A 14,683-nucleotide genomic window follows, 5' to 3' on the forward strand; every position below is an offset into this window, starting at 1 on the left:
CACCGCTTTGTTTAAGGGGTCATACGAAACCGGACTCAGTTATTACAGTGGCGGCCAGAAAGAAACTCGCCAACCCCTCCTCACCTTTGTCGGCACCACCGGATAAGGACGGACGCAAATTGGAAGCCATGGGCAGGAAAGTTTCATCTTCTGCATCACTTACAATCAGAGCGGGTAATGCACTGGCCATGACCGCACGATTCGATCGCGAGCTTTGGCTCCGCATGTCTAACTTGGCGAAACAATTACCACCGGAGTTCCAGGAGGAGGCAAAATCCATTATCGCGGATGGTGAAGCAACATCGGATCACATGATCGACGCGGCAGTTGATGTGGCCGAATCAGGCTTCAGGCAGATGGCGCACGGTACAGTGCTCAGAAGGCAGGCCTGGATGAAGGCTACTAACTTTAGACCTGAAGTTCAGGCGCAGATTCTGGACATGCCATTTGACGGTCAAGATCTTTTTGGGAAAAAGATAGACCATTTGAAAGCAATCAAGACAGACACTGACACAGCCAGAGCCATCAGTTCTTTAAAGGACAAAAGTAAGGACCATCGGTCTTTTTGTCCCTTTAGAGGTTCATCTTCCAAATTCAGGGGATACAGTCGTTCCTCCTCCTATGGTCAAAAAGCACAAGGCGGCACGTACCAAGGCAATAAATATCAGTCATCCAACAGATACGCCCATAGAGCCAGACGTGGCTCTGCCCAAGGGAAGTCGCAAGGCAAGCAGAACTGACGACCAATCTCCCCCCCCCCCCTTCGCCACGCCCCGGTGGGGGGGAAGGGTGAGCCAGTTTTTCCAGCGCTGGCGGTCAATTACATTGGACAAATGGGTGTTACAGGTGATCCGAAAGGGTCACACCTTAGAATTTCTGGACCAACCTCCTTCCCTGCCTCCAACATCTCGCAGAGTGCATATGCTAAAACAGGTCATGTCCGAAGTGCAAAAACTGCTCCAGAAGGCAGCAGTAGAACCAGTTCCTTATTCTCAGAGGGGAAAAGGTTTTTACTCCCGATTCTTCCTCGTCGGAAAGAAAAACGGTCAATGGAGACCCATCTTGGACCTGAGGGCGCTCAACAAGTTCATCAAGCGTATAACTTTCAAGATGGTGGCTCTACAAGGGGTGCTACCTTGGTTAAACAAGCACGACTTCTTGGCCACTTTAGACTTGGAGGATGCTTATTTCCACATCCCGATCCATCCAGCACACAGGCAGTTCCTCAGGTTCTCAGTGGGAGGGCTCCACTTTCAGTTTCAAGTACTTCCGTTCGGCCTAAAATCGGCGCCAAGAGTTTTCACGAAATGCCTGGCACCGGTAGCGGCAAGTCTCAGGAGAGCAGGAACGGACGTTTTTCCATACCTGGACGATTGGCTGATAAAGGCAAGTTCAGCTGCAAAGGCTCGTTCGGCAGTGTCAAGGACGGTCAACCTCCTAAAAGAGTTAGGTTTCTCCATCAACCAGACAAAGTCCTGCCTCGTCCCCAGCAAGGTAGCTCTCTTCCTGGGAGCCGAGCTAGACTCCAGCATTCCCAGAGTGAGACCATCCACAGAGAGAATAGCAGCGATTCTACGCTTAACTTCGAACTTCCTACAGAAAGAGACAACATCTGTGCGCTCTTACAAATCCCTATTGGGCATGATGTCATCATGCATATTCCCCATACCGAACTGCAGGCTTCGCATGAGGCCGGTTCAGGAAGCTCTGGACCACCAATGGAAACAAGCTTTCGGATGCTGGGAAGACATTGTCCAGATTCCATCGACGTTGCACAAGGCCCTTCGATGGTGGAACGCTCCGAGGAATCTTCTACAGGGAATGCCGTTTCAAGCACCGACATCGACCCTCCTGCTGCGGACGGACGCTTCCTTATCAGGCTGGGGCGCTCATCTTGCGGACCTCCAAACCAAGGGATCTTGGTCGGCACAAGAGTCCCAACTCCACATCAACGTGTTGGAGCTCAGGGCCGTAAGGTTGGCGCTGAAAGCCTTCCTACCGGTTATAGCTGGTCAAGTTACAGTCCAGACAGACAACACGACCTCCATGCACTATACAAACAAGCAGGGAGGCACGAGGTCTCAGATTCTGTCGCAAGAAGCCCAACAGCTACGGGCATGGGCCTTGCGCTACGGGATACAGATCAGGGCAGAGCACCTTCCAGGAGTGGACAATGTCCTAGCGGACAGATTAAGCAGAGAATACACAGCGTCACACGAGTGGGAGCTGGACGAAAAAGAAACCCAACGGATCTTTGCCTTATGGGGCCATCCGCAGATCGACCTTTTCGCCACCAGGAACAACAAAAAATGCAAGAGATTTGCGTCAAGATACCCCGAGCACCAATCGCTGGGAGACGCGTTCTCAGTGGATTGGTCGGGGAAGCTCCTCTACGCCTTCCCACCCATTCCCCTCATGTCGAGGGTACTTCGCAGGGTGAAAGAACAGGATTGTTCCTTGATTCTTATTGCACCCGATTGGGCACGGCAAGTCTGGTACCCGACGCTGAGACAGCTATCCTGCAAAACCCCGATTCGTCTCAGATCACATCAATATCTACTGACACAACAGAACCGCAAGGTCCTCCACCACGACCCGAGGAGCCTGTCCCTCAAGGCATGGTTCCTGAGCAGCGTAAACTATTGCACCTAAAGTTACCATCAGAATGCTGGGATATCATCAGGGCCGCTAGAGCCCCGTCCACGCAACTCACCTACACCAGAAAATGGACCAGGTTTTCCAAATGGTGCGAGACCTCTGCGATTGATCCCCTCACGGCCTCGGTTGATCAAATTCTGCCTTACTTGTTGCACCTGGCTAAATCAGGGCTCTCACTGTCCTCTATCAAGGTCCATCTGTCAGCCATAGCGGCCTACACAGTAACCGCGGAGACGCAAGCCATACTCTCCTTACCAGCGATCAAGATCTTCCTGAAAGGACTGATGCGTACTTATCCGCCTACACCTACACCAGTTCCGGACTGGAGCCTCAACACCGTCTTAACGGCCCTCATGCAACCTCCCTTCGAGCCCATACATAGATGCGATATGAAATTCTTGTCCTGGAAGACATCCTTCCTGGTAGCCATCACATCGGCCAGAAGGATCAGTGAGTTGCAAGCTTTGTCTTCAGAACCTCCATTTACCTTGTTCCAGAAGGCCCGCGTCATCTTAAGGCCTCACCCGAAGTTCCTCCCCAAGGTACTTTCGGAGATGTCCTTCACTGAGCGCATTGCGTTACCAACCTTCTTCCAGAATCACGCTTCGGAAGCGGAAAGGACATTACACACTCTAGACGTTTCTAGGGTGTTGAAGTTTTACTTGCAAAGAACCAAGGAGTTCCGCTCCTCAAACCGGCTATTCATTTCCTTCTCTGGCCGTACCAAGGGCCAACATATATCCAAACAAGGTCTGGCACGCTGGGTATCGTCCTGCATCACCCACTGCCATCAGTTGAAAGGCGACCCTTTAACTAGACCGCCGTCTGCTCACTCCACCAGAGGAAGGGCGGCGTCAACAGCATTCCACGCAGGGGTGGCCTTGAAAGACATATGCAGAGCTGCCACGTGGAGCACTCTACATACTTTCGCGAAACACTACTGCCTGACTGAAGATACCAACAAAGAAACTGCAGTTGGACAGGCAGTGCTCCGCCATCTCTTTGTGTAAGGTAGGACCAGCCTCCTTTCCCACCTTTCCCGAAGTATGTAACCGTTGTGTTGCTGCATGGTAAAGGTTTGATCAGAAATATGTTTTTCTGTAATTATGCATATCTGTTTATTATGGTGGCATGTTTTAACTGCTTGGTATTCTATTCAAGCATCTGAATCTATGAAAGATCCAATGCTGGAGAAGTCTTAGTTACTTACCTGTAACTGTATTTCTCCAGCATTGGTATCTTTCATAGATTCACATGCGCCCGCCCGCCTCCCCTGAGAGGCTGCTCCTATGCTCGGCATCCATCATACTGTAATCTCTACGGTTCAAAATCTGAAGATGGCTGCCGGGGGCGGAGCTTAAGCCCTGCCACCTCATTGGCTGGGGCCATAAAGGACCAAAGTGAGGTGGAGGGACTACACAATGAAGTGGCTCATAGGCTATAATGGGCTATGTACATGGCGGGATAACAATAAGCACACTTTGAGATCAGACGTCATAAATGGTGGATAAAACGACAGAATTGTGGAAAGCCAGATTCACTGGGCAACATGGATCCCCCCGGAGCATCTTCTTAGAATACAGAGCGAAAGAGACACAAAACCGGGTGCCACTGGTAGTCGCTTACAATCCAGAGCTGGAAGCCTGCCGCAAGATTGCTAAGAAAACCAACCCATCCTGCAACTGAGAGAAGTTTTTCCTGAGATGCTCCTCCTTGCTTTCAGACAACCAGCCAGTGTGAAGGGAATGATGATCAGAAGCAAGCTACACACAAATAGCACAGATTATGGAACTGTGCCTTGCAGAAACAAAAGATGCCTAACCTGCCCACATTTTTGTTTTATGTTTTATTAGGCATTTAGTCTATTTAAACCTTTGCCAAATCTTTCACAGTCCCACAACAATTCTGGTCCTTTCAGTAAAATCATACAATATATACAAGTTCCCCTATACAAGGAGTCCAAATTACCACAGCATCGTAAAATTTAAAGTGAGTAAAAAGAGAGCGAGAGGCATTAAGAAACACAAGGTTGAACCAGAATGAGTTTTTTATCCCAAAAATTCAATCGGTCAAGGAGCACAGAAGTAATATATAAACAACTATGGGAAAAACAAATTGGTATTTCAAGCTTCGGAATTCGCTTAGTCTTTTCAAGGTAATTTCAAGGAATTTTACAAGAGAAAAATTAAGTTTGATATCCCTCCCACCAAATCTCTGTGTCCACACCATATTGGCCTTTCATTTGTTCAAAGAGGGCAAGTGTTCTGAAGGCTCTCAGTTTTGGGCAAAAGAGTAATGGGTGTTTTAAGGATTCTTTACCCCTCTTACAAACCCGGCAGTGGTTGTCTTGCACCATTTTTCCATATCTATGAAGGGTTTGTTTCGTCTCCAAGATGCTTAATCAAACCTCAGAAGTTAGTCTCTTTGCTTCACGTTGGGGAATTTCTTCAAGTATGGCGGGATAACCTCCGAAGCTGCTGCTAGCGATCCTGATAGCGTGTGCACTTTTGACTTGGATCTTCTTAGCTCAGTTTCTTGCCTGTCTCCCTTTAAGATCTTTCTTACCAACAAAGGATTTTTAAACAGCGTTTCTGTAGAGACCCCAAGTTCGCTAAGATCATTTGACATTTGTTCTCCCAACTGTTTAAAATTGGGTCTAGACTTCCAGGTCGTTTCTCCACCAGTACTCCGTATTGTGGTGGTTAAGTTGATAAGTTTAACTTCCTGAATATTGAGTGAGCTCAAAACCACTCTTGCTTAGTGATGGGAGGCCCATTTCATGCCTAATTATAGCCATAGGCACACACGCCGGATGTCTCAAGAACTTTTTCCAAAAAAGGCCTACTAGGACCTCCCATTTTTCCCAAGGGAGTCCGAGGCAGGCCTCGGCTGTGAGTGAAGGAACTACGTTTTGGTTATAGAATCTTATGATCGGGACAAGTGAGAACTTGCAGTACTTGCGCCCGATCACCATTGCCTGGGCCGTAAGATATTTGACTTTTACCTTCAGTTTTCCCATGGGGCATCACAGACACTGGCGCTTCTTTTCACTCCCAGGTAGGTTATGCTCTCGGTGGGTCCCATATGATTTTCGGCAAGCACCCAACTCTGTGATTTTCCTTGCCTCCCTTTCTGGTGTTCCAAAATTGTGACCTCTGATTTTTTTTTTTTTGTTTTTTTTTTTTGGCATTTATCCTTAAGTCACGTACATATTGTTGGAGGTCGCTGAAGTGCAAGTGGCGTAAGATCTATCAAAACTAGATTGTCTGCATAAAGGAGCCACCCAACCGCAGTGCCATTTATCCTTGGTGAGAAAGACCCGTCCTGACATAAGATTTCTTTCAGATCTTCTATTAAGAATTTAAATAAGGCTAGCACCATCGGGCAGTCCTGTTTGAAACCTTTATAGGTGGGAATCATCTTTAAGGATCCAGCTTGATTGAGTCAGACTTGCATGCAGGAGCCCGTTTATAGGTCCTTTCATGCCAAAAGCAAATCCTTTGGGCACCCTCTATTTTCCAGTTTGGACCACACAGTCTTACAGTTTAATTTATACTGTCAAAGGCATGTTCCAAATCCACACAGGCTAGGTATATTTTGCTGGAATCCTTGATTGCTCTCATCTTCAACAAGTTAATTAGTAGAAGGTTCAGGCTGCATCCAACTTCTTTAACAAAGCCCGTTTATTATTGGCAATCGTAACATCCTACCTGTGTGGACCACTCATTTAAACGGTTTAGTAGGAGAGAGGCAAAGAGTTTCCCCAGAACATCTAATAGCACAATTGGTCGGTAATTCTTTGGGGTCTTTCCTGTCACCCTTTTTCAAAATTGTCACCACTATAGCAGTTTTCCAAGACAGTGGGACTTGGCCTCTTAACAGGATTCTTCTAAACAAGATCATGCAAAAATTGGCCTAGGCTTCCGGTGCAGATCTCAACATCGTGTTGGTCAGACCAACGTGGCCGGGAGATCTGCTCACCTTCTTAAATTGGGGTAGGATTTCTTCCTTGTCAAAACGTAATGTTCCATTCGTGCCTTACCGTATTGGGTACAGTGTCGCACTCAACCCCACATGGGGCAGGACAACAAAATTAGGGACGGTTGACCTGTGCATCCAGCAATATTGTTTACTGTAATACTTGCAGCTTCCAGTAGATGTCGGCCTATGCACAGCATGTGAATCTAAGCAGATACAAGCATCAGAAATACGATTACGGTGAGTAATGTATCCCATATTTCTGAGGCTTGTGGATTCTGCTTAGATCCACATGCTATGCATGGGCCGACATCTAGTGGAAGCTGCTGAGTATTAGTTATTTTCGAAACTAGAAAAAGGGACGTCGACAGGGCGTGCCAGTGATTCTATTTCTAGTGTGACGTCCAGTGTACCCATGGTCTTTCACACTCGAGGTTCCTCAGATTGTGTTTTCCGCTATCGTGAGCAGACGCTCATCGCAGAGTTCCATTTTGGCTAACGCCATTTGCTTATGATAAATAAAAAATAGTTTACTCTCTGTCCTTTTCCTTCTGACTTCTACAAATTCATCGACGCAGTGGAAAAGACAGCCGTCGGACGAATTCAAGATTCGACAGACCCTTTTGGCCTTGGAAGGACGCACCGGGCCTAGACCCTTACAGTGGGGAGAGTGGGGGGCAGTCATCGTAGAATGTATTTTCAAACCCATTCCCTGTTTGTGCGAAGCTATATGTAGTTTGGTTTGTTTTTGCGATGTAGTGACGTTTGTGCGTTTTGTTGTGCTTTAGGGTTGTGGTTGTGTTTGGTTAGAGTTTGAGAGGTGTATGCAGAGGGGTGGAATTGTTAGTGGGTTGGTTATTGGCCTTGCTATCTCGAAGTGATATGTGCTAATTTTCCACATTCTTTCTAGATGTGGTGCGTGAATAGCTGTGTTTCTCCAGCATGGGGTCTGGCATGGATTCACATGCTCATGAATATTCCCTGTCGTCAGGCTGGGAATCCTCAGTAAAGACAAAATCAGTTTGTTTCGTTTCTTAACTGTCTTTCTACTAGTAACCAATCACTGGTCTATGGGTCATACTGCCCCCAGCCCATGACTGCCCTCTACCTAAGCCCCTCCTCTGGCAGCCATCTTCAGATTTTTACTGCACGTTCAAGTGTTGGGAGTCCTTGTGCTTAGCTCTCGAGTCTTTACTGCGTTTTGCGTTTTCCTAAGAGTTTACACTTATTTTTTTGGTTAGTTCGAGCCTCAAGCTCCACCAATTCTTCTTCCGATTAACGGGGATCCGTTTAGGAATTTTCTACGCCCCTCAAGGGCGAATTTTCATCGAGTAGGATTCCGGAAGATCTTTGAGGCCTATCCCGCGTGGTCATGGCCCAGGACAAAGGAGACATGACGCCTTTTGGATCCAAGCTGTTTAGGATCTGTCCTGGATGGGGATTACAGAATGTCTTCAAGGAAGATGAGCACTCCCGGTGCCTCTACTGCCTTCACAACGACAAATCGCACGTGGAGAAGGACTGTGCGCTCTGTAATAACATGTCTGTCCGGACAATGAAGGACCGTCGTGTTCGGCTCACTAACTGACTGGAGGGAAAGAGCCCAGCAACAGGTGAGAAGAAGTCCGAGCAGTCTTCTAAGACCTTTGAGGGCGCTCCGGCAACGGGGGACCAACTAAAGGCTAAGCACCGCGAGTCTGTGGGCACCGGGAGCGCCGTTGTTTCGGCACCTCGGCTGCCAGGCAGGCCGCAATGTCACCGACGCCATCACCCACGAGCCAACGCTCTGGCTTGGTGAAAAGGAAGTCGGAGAACCCGGGTAAACTTCGGGAGAAGCCCCGGTCGATCCCGAAGGAGACAGCCAAGGGGGGGCGAGGCGGTGACCCTCCCTCTAAGGTGAAGGCCACAGACGCGCCCAAGGTCGTAAAGGCCCAGATTCACCCGGCAAAGGCCTCGATTGAAGGAGTCGTGGTGGCCCTGGCGAAGTTTGCAGAGGCTACCCCAGTGGAGATGACCTCCGGGCCTAGAGATTCCCTGCCTTCCAGGAGGGAAACCTCTTTCCAGCCTATCGAGGGCCCCAATGAAACCCTGGGATGAGAAAGAGGGGGGGCACGGTAGCCCTAACGGACACAGATGCCACCTCCGAAGATGAGCTGGCTGGCATCAAAAAGATCCTGGACAAGAAGTTCGAGGAGGCCAGGGCCTACGGGAGGGATCCCGACGAGGCGGACGTAGAAAGCAACGGTGGGGCCGACGAGGAACCGCGGACCGTGGAGGAAGCAGAGGACCCTGCGCCCCAGCCTTCGCTCCCGTCACAACCGATGTCACAAGACCATTCAGGAGCAATCTTGATGGCTTTGCAGGCCCTGGTTATGGAGATCAGGACAAGGTTGCCCTTACCACCAGCGGACGATCCAAAGGCGCCTGGACGGTCGGGGAGCCCACTGAACAAGCGGAGGCGTGTCCATCCTCCACCTCCCTTACAGCCTTCACCTCCATCCCCTCCCCCGAGGGACGAGACGGGGATGGAGACGGCAGCGACGGGCGACGACGACGGTGGTGACGACGGGATAGATCTCCCATCACCCCTTGCCGGGGGTCCCCGTCTGACGAAATTGGCTCCTCTCACACCATGATCGCCAGGGCATCAGAGCTTTTCTGTAGAGCAGAAGATGGAAGAGTTCCTCTACCAAGGACGGGAGGCCTAGAGGAAGACCGTCCTCTCAGTCCCCTTACTGGACGATCTGGGACGAAGGACTGTCCCTTCTGAAGAGGGACCGGTACGAGAAGTAGTACTGGGTCCGAGACTCCACTCCTACGTGCCTCAGGGCACAGTTGTCCCCGGAGTCGGTGGTCTCCGGCGGCCAAGAAGAAATCGGCAGGGGCGACGGCATCAACTTCCACTTCCCCGCCGGACGCCGAGGGGAAGAAGCTGGATGCCATGAGACGACGGGTCATCTTGACCATCAAGGCGGCCAACGCCTTCGCGATCGTGGCGCACTACGACAGGGAGCTGTGGTTCAAGATCGCTCCCGTCCTGGACTTCCTCCCAGATGACAAGTGGGCAGAAGCCCTTGAAATCCTGCAGGAAGGTGAGGTGGCCATCACGAAGGCCACCGCCTTTGCATCGCCGACACTGGCTTTCGCCAGATGGGCAATAGTGTTTGCATTGGCCGGCGCGGTTGGCTCAGGGCCACTGATTTCTGCCAGGACCTGCAGACCAGGGTATTGGACATGCCCTTCGACAGGAACAACCTGTATGGCAAGGCAGTGGACGAGTCACTGCAGGCCATCAAGGCGGACACTGAGACGGCCCAGGCCCTAGGTCCTCTCCATCAGCGACGACCGTCCTTTCTGACTTCCAGAGGCAAGTCTCAAGGTGCCTCCCAAAGGATTCAGCGGCAGTTCCTCGTCATACAGCCAGGCAGCCCGCTCCTCGTCGCAGGAAGCCTACAGAGGCCACAACAAGACAGGAGGACACAGTTGTCGTCGCCAAGAAGGCCAAGGTGGCAAGGCCTTGGCGAAACAAGACTGAACCGGCCGTGAAGTCGGGCCCCCACCCCCGGCTGCCTGGCAAAATAAGTCAGTGTGTGACAGTCCATCTCCACCGACCATTGGGTGCTGGATGCCCTGGCCCACGGGCACTCCCTGGAGTTCGAACGAAAGTGTCCTGTTCCCCACCGGTGGCCAGGAAAGAAAACCACGTGCCACAGCTGCTTCTGGAGGTACAAGCAATGCTGAAAAAGGTCGCAATAGAAATCGTCCCAAAGAGGCAGAGTATACTTGCGGTACTTCCTCATCCGAAAGAAGACCGGCGGCTGGCAGCTCATCTTAGACCTTTGCCACCTTAACAGATACATTAAGTCCCAGAAGTTCCAGATGGTCACCCATCAGCACGTTTTGGGACTATTTGAGGAAGGCGACTTCCTGTCATCGCTGGACTTGGAGGATGCTTTCTTCCACATCCCTATACGCAAAGGACATCGAAAGTTCTTATGGTTTGTTGTCCAAGGGCGGCACTACCAGTTCAAGGCCCTGCCCATCGGGTCTACACCAAGTGCCTGGCACCGGTGGCGGCGCAGCTGCGCCTGCAGTGGATACACGTATACCCCTATTTGGACGATTGGCTCATCCGAGCAAAGTCAAGAGAACGCGCCGTCCATCACACAACAAAGACCATCCGCCTGCTCACGGATCTGGGATTCTCGATCAACTTCGCAAAGTCCCACTTGGTACCGTCGCAGGACGCCCTGTTACCGGGAGCCAGACTCGACACAGTGGCACGGTTGGCTTCACCGTCGGAGTAGAGGACATAAGCCATCCAGGGCAAGGTACAACGGCTGCTGACCATGGAAGTGGCCAGGGTGGGGTCCATCAAGTACCTGTTCGGCATGATGTCATCGTGCATCTACCTCTGTGAGGAATCACCCACGTGGACCTGGTGGCGAGACCGGAATTCAGTTGAGCGCGTAGTGTAGCCGTACAAACCTTCCTGACAATGCAACTCCCAATAGTACCAAAGAACTGTTTTGGAAGGGGAATTGCCCGGAAGATTATAGTGAGTCGAACACAGCTGCCTAGACAGAGAACACAGTGTCAGGAGTTTCGTTCACGACACAAACAAGAGAAAAACAATAACTGAGCAAACCAAAGTACTCACGTAAAGGGATACTTCTGGGGAATGATAGCAAGTCAAACTGAGGGCCAGAGATATCCAGGAAACCAGTCTTGGTGCTTGTCCGTGAAGTGTTCCAGCAGTGGAAGTGGAAACCCAGAAGAGATAGGAAGTCCGTCCGAGGAGCGTGGTTCCAAGAATAAGGACAATCCAACCTAAACCTGTACCCGCCGGCACGCGGACGCCTGTAGAGGAATGGAAGTCTGTGATAAGGTTCCAAAGTAAATGTGTTCCTTGTGACCAGTTCCCAAAGTGAGCGTTCCGTGTAACAAGTTCCGTGAGACGAGTTCCCAAAAGTGGAAAGAGTTCCTTTGTGGATGAAGAGGAGAGTTTGTGCTTGCAAAAGGACCGTGGACAAAACAGATGATTGGTCGAGAGTATCAGGACGTGCAGAAAGGGAGTTCCGATGCGACAAGGCAAATTAGCGTAAGACAAGAAGAATGGTCGTTCGTTCTGAAGTCAAGGATAACCAGGTATCAAAGTACAAGGCCAGGAGTGTCCAATATTAATCCGTAAGACAAAACAGGGTTGTGGTTCAAGGCAAGAGGTAACAACAAGATGAGCTCCAAAAAGACAAAATTCAGAAACAGCGTTCTATGGTCAGGGCAGAGCTTTATAGAGTCACGTGACCGCGAGGGAAACGTTGCACACGCCGTAATCGGGCACGTACGTGCTCAGGCGACCAGCGTTTTCAAGGCAACCCCCAGCGTTGTCGAAGGGTTTGGAAATGTAAGGAGAAACGCTTCGGCTCCAAAGATCTCGGGGATTCGGGACTTGCATGTTTAGTATAATATTTGGCGGTACGGGAGCTGGTTTCCTGATAACCTCATACGTCTGTGCAGGTTGCAGATGCAGCCACTACAGGAATTCCTCGATGCCCGTTGGATGCAAGCAGCGGGCAGCTTCGAAGACAAGATCTCCCTCAACGTGACTTTCCGCCAAGCGATCCGTTGGTGGGGCAACCGTGTGCATCTAGCGGCGGGCATGGACTTCCAGACCCCGGAACATCGGGCAACGGTGACGACGGACGCCTCCCTGGAGGGATGTGGAACGCACACCGGAGATCTCCATGCAAGAGGCCTTTTGGCTCCCGGAGAAGAGGTCTCTACACATCAACGTCCTGGAGCTCCGAGCCGTGTTCTGGGCCCTTGGGGCTTTCCTCCTGTCCCTCAAGTACAAGGTGGTGAGGGTCTTCACCGAAAACACCACCACGATGTTCTACATTTGGAAGCAGGGGGGCACCAGATCCCCAGCCCTATCCAAGGAAGCGCAGGATCTGTGGCACTGTGCCGTTGCCCACGGGATGTTCCTGGTACCCTTCCATCTGGCAGGAATAAAGAACACCATTGCCGACTCACTCAGCAGGGAGCTGCGCTCCTGCCACGAGTGGGAGCTTTGGCAGGATCAAGTGGATCTCCTATTCCGACGATGGGGCAATCCCCAGATCGATCTATTTGTGGCGGCGACGAACACCAAGTGCCGAAGGTTCCCCCAGCCGGGGAGCATGGGCGACGCATTCTCCTTCCCCTGGGACGGCCTGTTCCTGTATGCGTTCCCACCGTTGCCGTTGCTGCTGCGACTCATCAGTCAACTCTGACGGTTCCGGTGCAGGAAGATCCTCGTTGCACTGGCGTGACCGAGGCACATCTGGTTCCTGGACCTTCTGGACATGTCAGCGTCGTCCCCCCTTGTCAAACTGCCGACGGATGCGGATCTTCTCACCAGGGAAGGAGGCGCCATCCTCTATCACGACCCGGGATCGCTGAGCCTACAGGCCTGGCTCCTGCAGCACTAGAGTTCGGAGGGTACGATATCCTGGCGGACTGCAAGGAGGTGCTTGCAAAGGACAGGGCGTCCTCGACTCTTAAGTGCTATGGACACAAATGGAAGAGGTTCTCTGTCTGGTGCTGTGCACAGAAGATCAACCGTCTGAGGATTACGGCCCCTCAAATGCTGCCGTACTTGCTGTCGCTGGCCAAGGCGGGGCTGGCACACGCCTCCATCAAAATCCATCTGGCGGCGATCTCCCGCTACACCAAAACTCTTGGGTGGTCGTCTGTGGTCTCATCTCCTGGTGAAGGAGTTTATGAAAGGACTGTTCTGCTCGTTCCCACCGATGAAGGCTCCGGCCCCGGCCCCGGCGTGAGAGCTCAACGTGGTGCTGACCAGGCTCATGGGTCTGCCATTCGAGCCTCTGCATTCAGCACCGTTGAAGTTCCTATCGTGGAAGATAGCGTTTCTTGTGGCCATCACCTCCACACGACGAGTGGGAGAGATCCAGGCCCTCTCCTGTACACCTCCATATCTGACACTCCATGAGACGAGGGTAGTACTGAGGAAGCACCCCTCCTTCATGCCCAAGGTACCGTCGGACTTCTATCTCAACGAGCCCTTGGTGTTACCTGTTTTCTTCCCGTCGCCTTAGTCACCAGCCGAGAGGTCTTTGCACTCGCTGGATGTGGCTAGAGCACTGAAGTTCTACGTGGACCGCACAAAGAGTTTTCGGAAGACATCACAGCTGTTTGTGAACTTTGGCCCTGTGAACCAAGGGAAGGCCCTCTCGAAAGGCTTCCGTTTCCAGAGGGCTCTCCGGCTGCATCATGCACTATCACCGGGTGGCAAATGGACCGTTGCCCGACCGTCCGAGAGCCCATTCAACCAGAGCGATCGCTGCTACTACGGCATTCCTGTCTGGTGTGCCCCTGCTGGACATCTGCAGGGCTGCGACGTGGAGGTCGACGCACACCTTCACAAGATTCTACTGCGTTGACAGGGATTCCAGGGAGTAGTCCAGAGTCAGCCAAGCAGTGCTGCGCGACCTGTTTGCTTGAAGGTGAGCCTGGTGAGGAGGTAAGAGATGCTTAATGTTGAGTTGTTTAAATGCTTAATGTTGAGCCTTGCCACCTCCCGTGGTTTTGCATGTGTGTACTGCTATGTATTCTTGTATTCATGAGCATGTGAATCCATGCCAGACCCCATGCTGGAGAAGGAACAAGTTACTTACCTGTAACTGTTGTTCTCCAGCATGGGTCTGGCATGGATTCACATGCGAACCCTCCCTCCAACCCCTCTGCGGCTCTTCTCTTGGTCCTATTGTCACTTTACATGCTATCAAATCTGAAGATGGCTGCCAGAGGAGGGGCTTAGGCCTGGGGGCAGTATGACCCAGAGACCAGTGATTGGTTACTAGTAGAAAGACAGTTCAGAAACGAAACTGAAACTGATTTTTTTTTCTTCACTGAGGATTCCCAGCCTGACGGGGAATATTCATGAGCATGTGAATCCATGCCCGACCCATGCTGGAGAACAACAGCTACAGGTAAGTAACTTGTTCCTTCTATCTAGATCCGGCACTGGCTAATATTCACAATC

This window comes from Ambystoma mexicanum, chromosome 12 (assembly GCF_040938575.1).
Source record: "Ambystoma mexicanum isolate Mex_15411 chromosome 12, UKY_AmexF1_1, whole genome shotgun sequence".
In the NCBI taxonomy this organism is placed as follows: Eukaryota; Metazoa; Chordata; class Amphibia; order Caudata; family Ambystomatidae; genus Ambystoma; species Ambystoma mexicanum.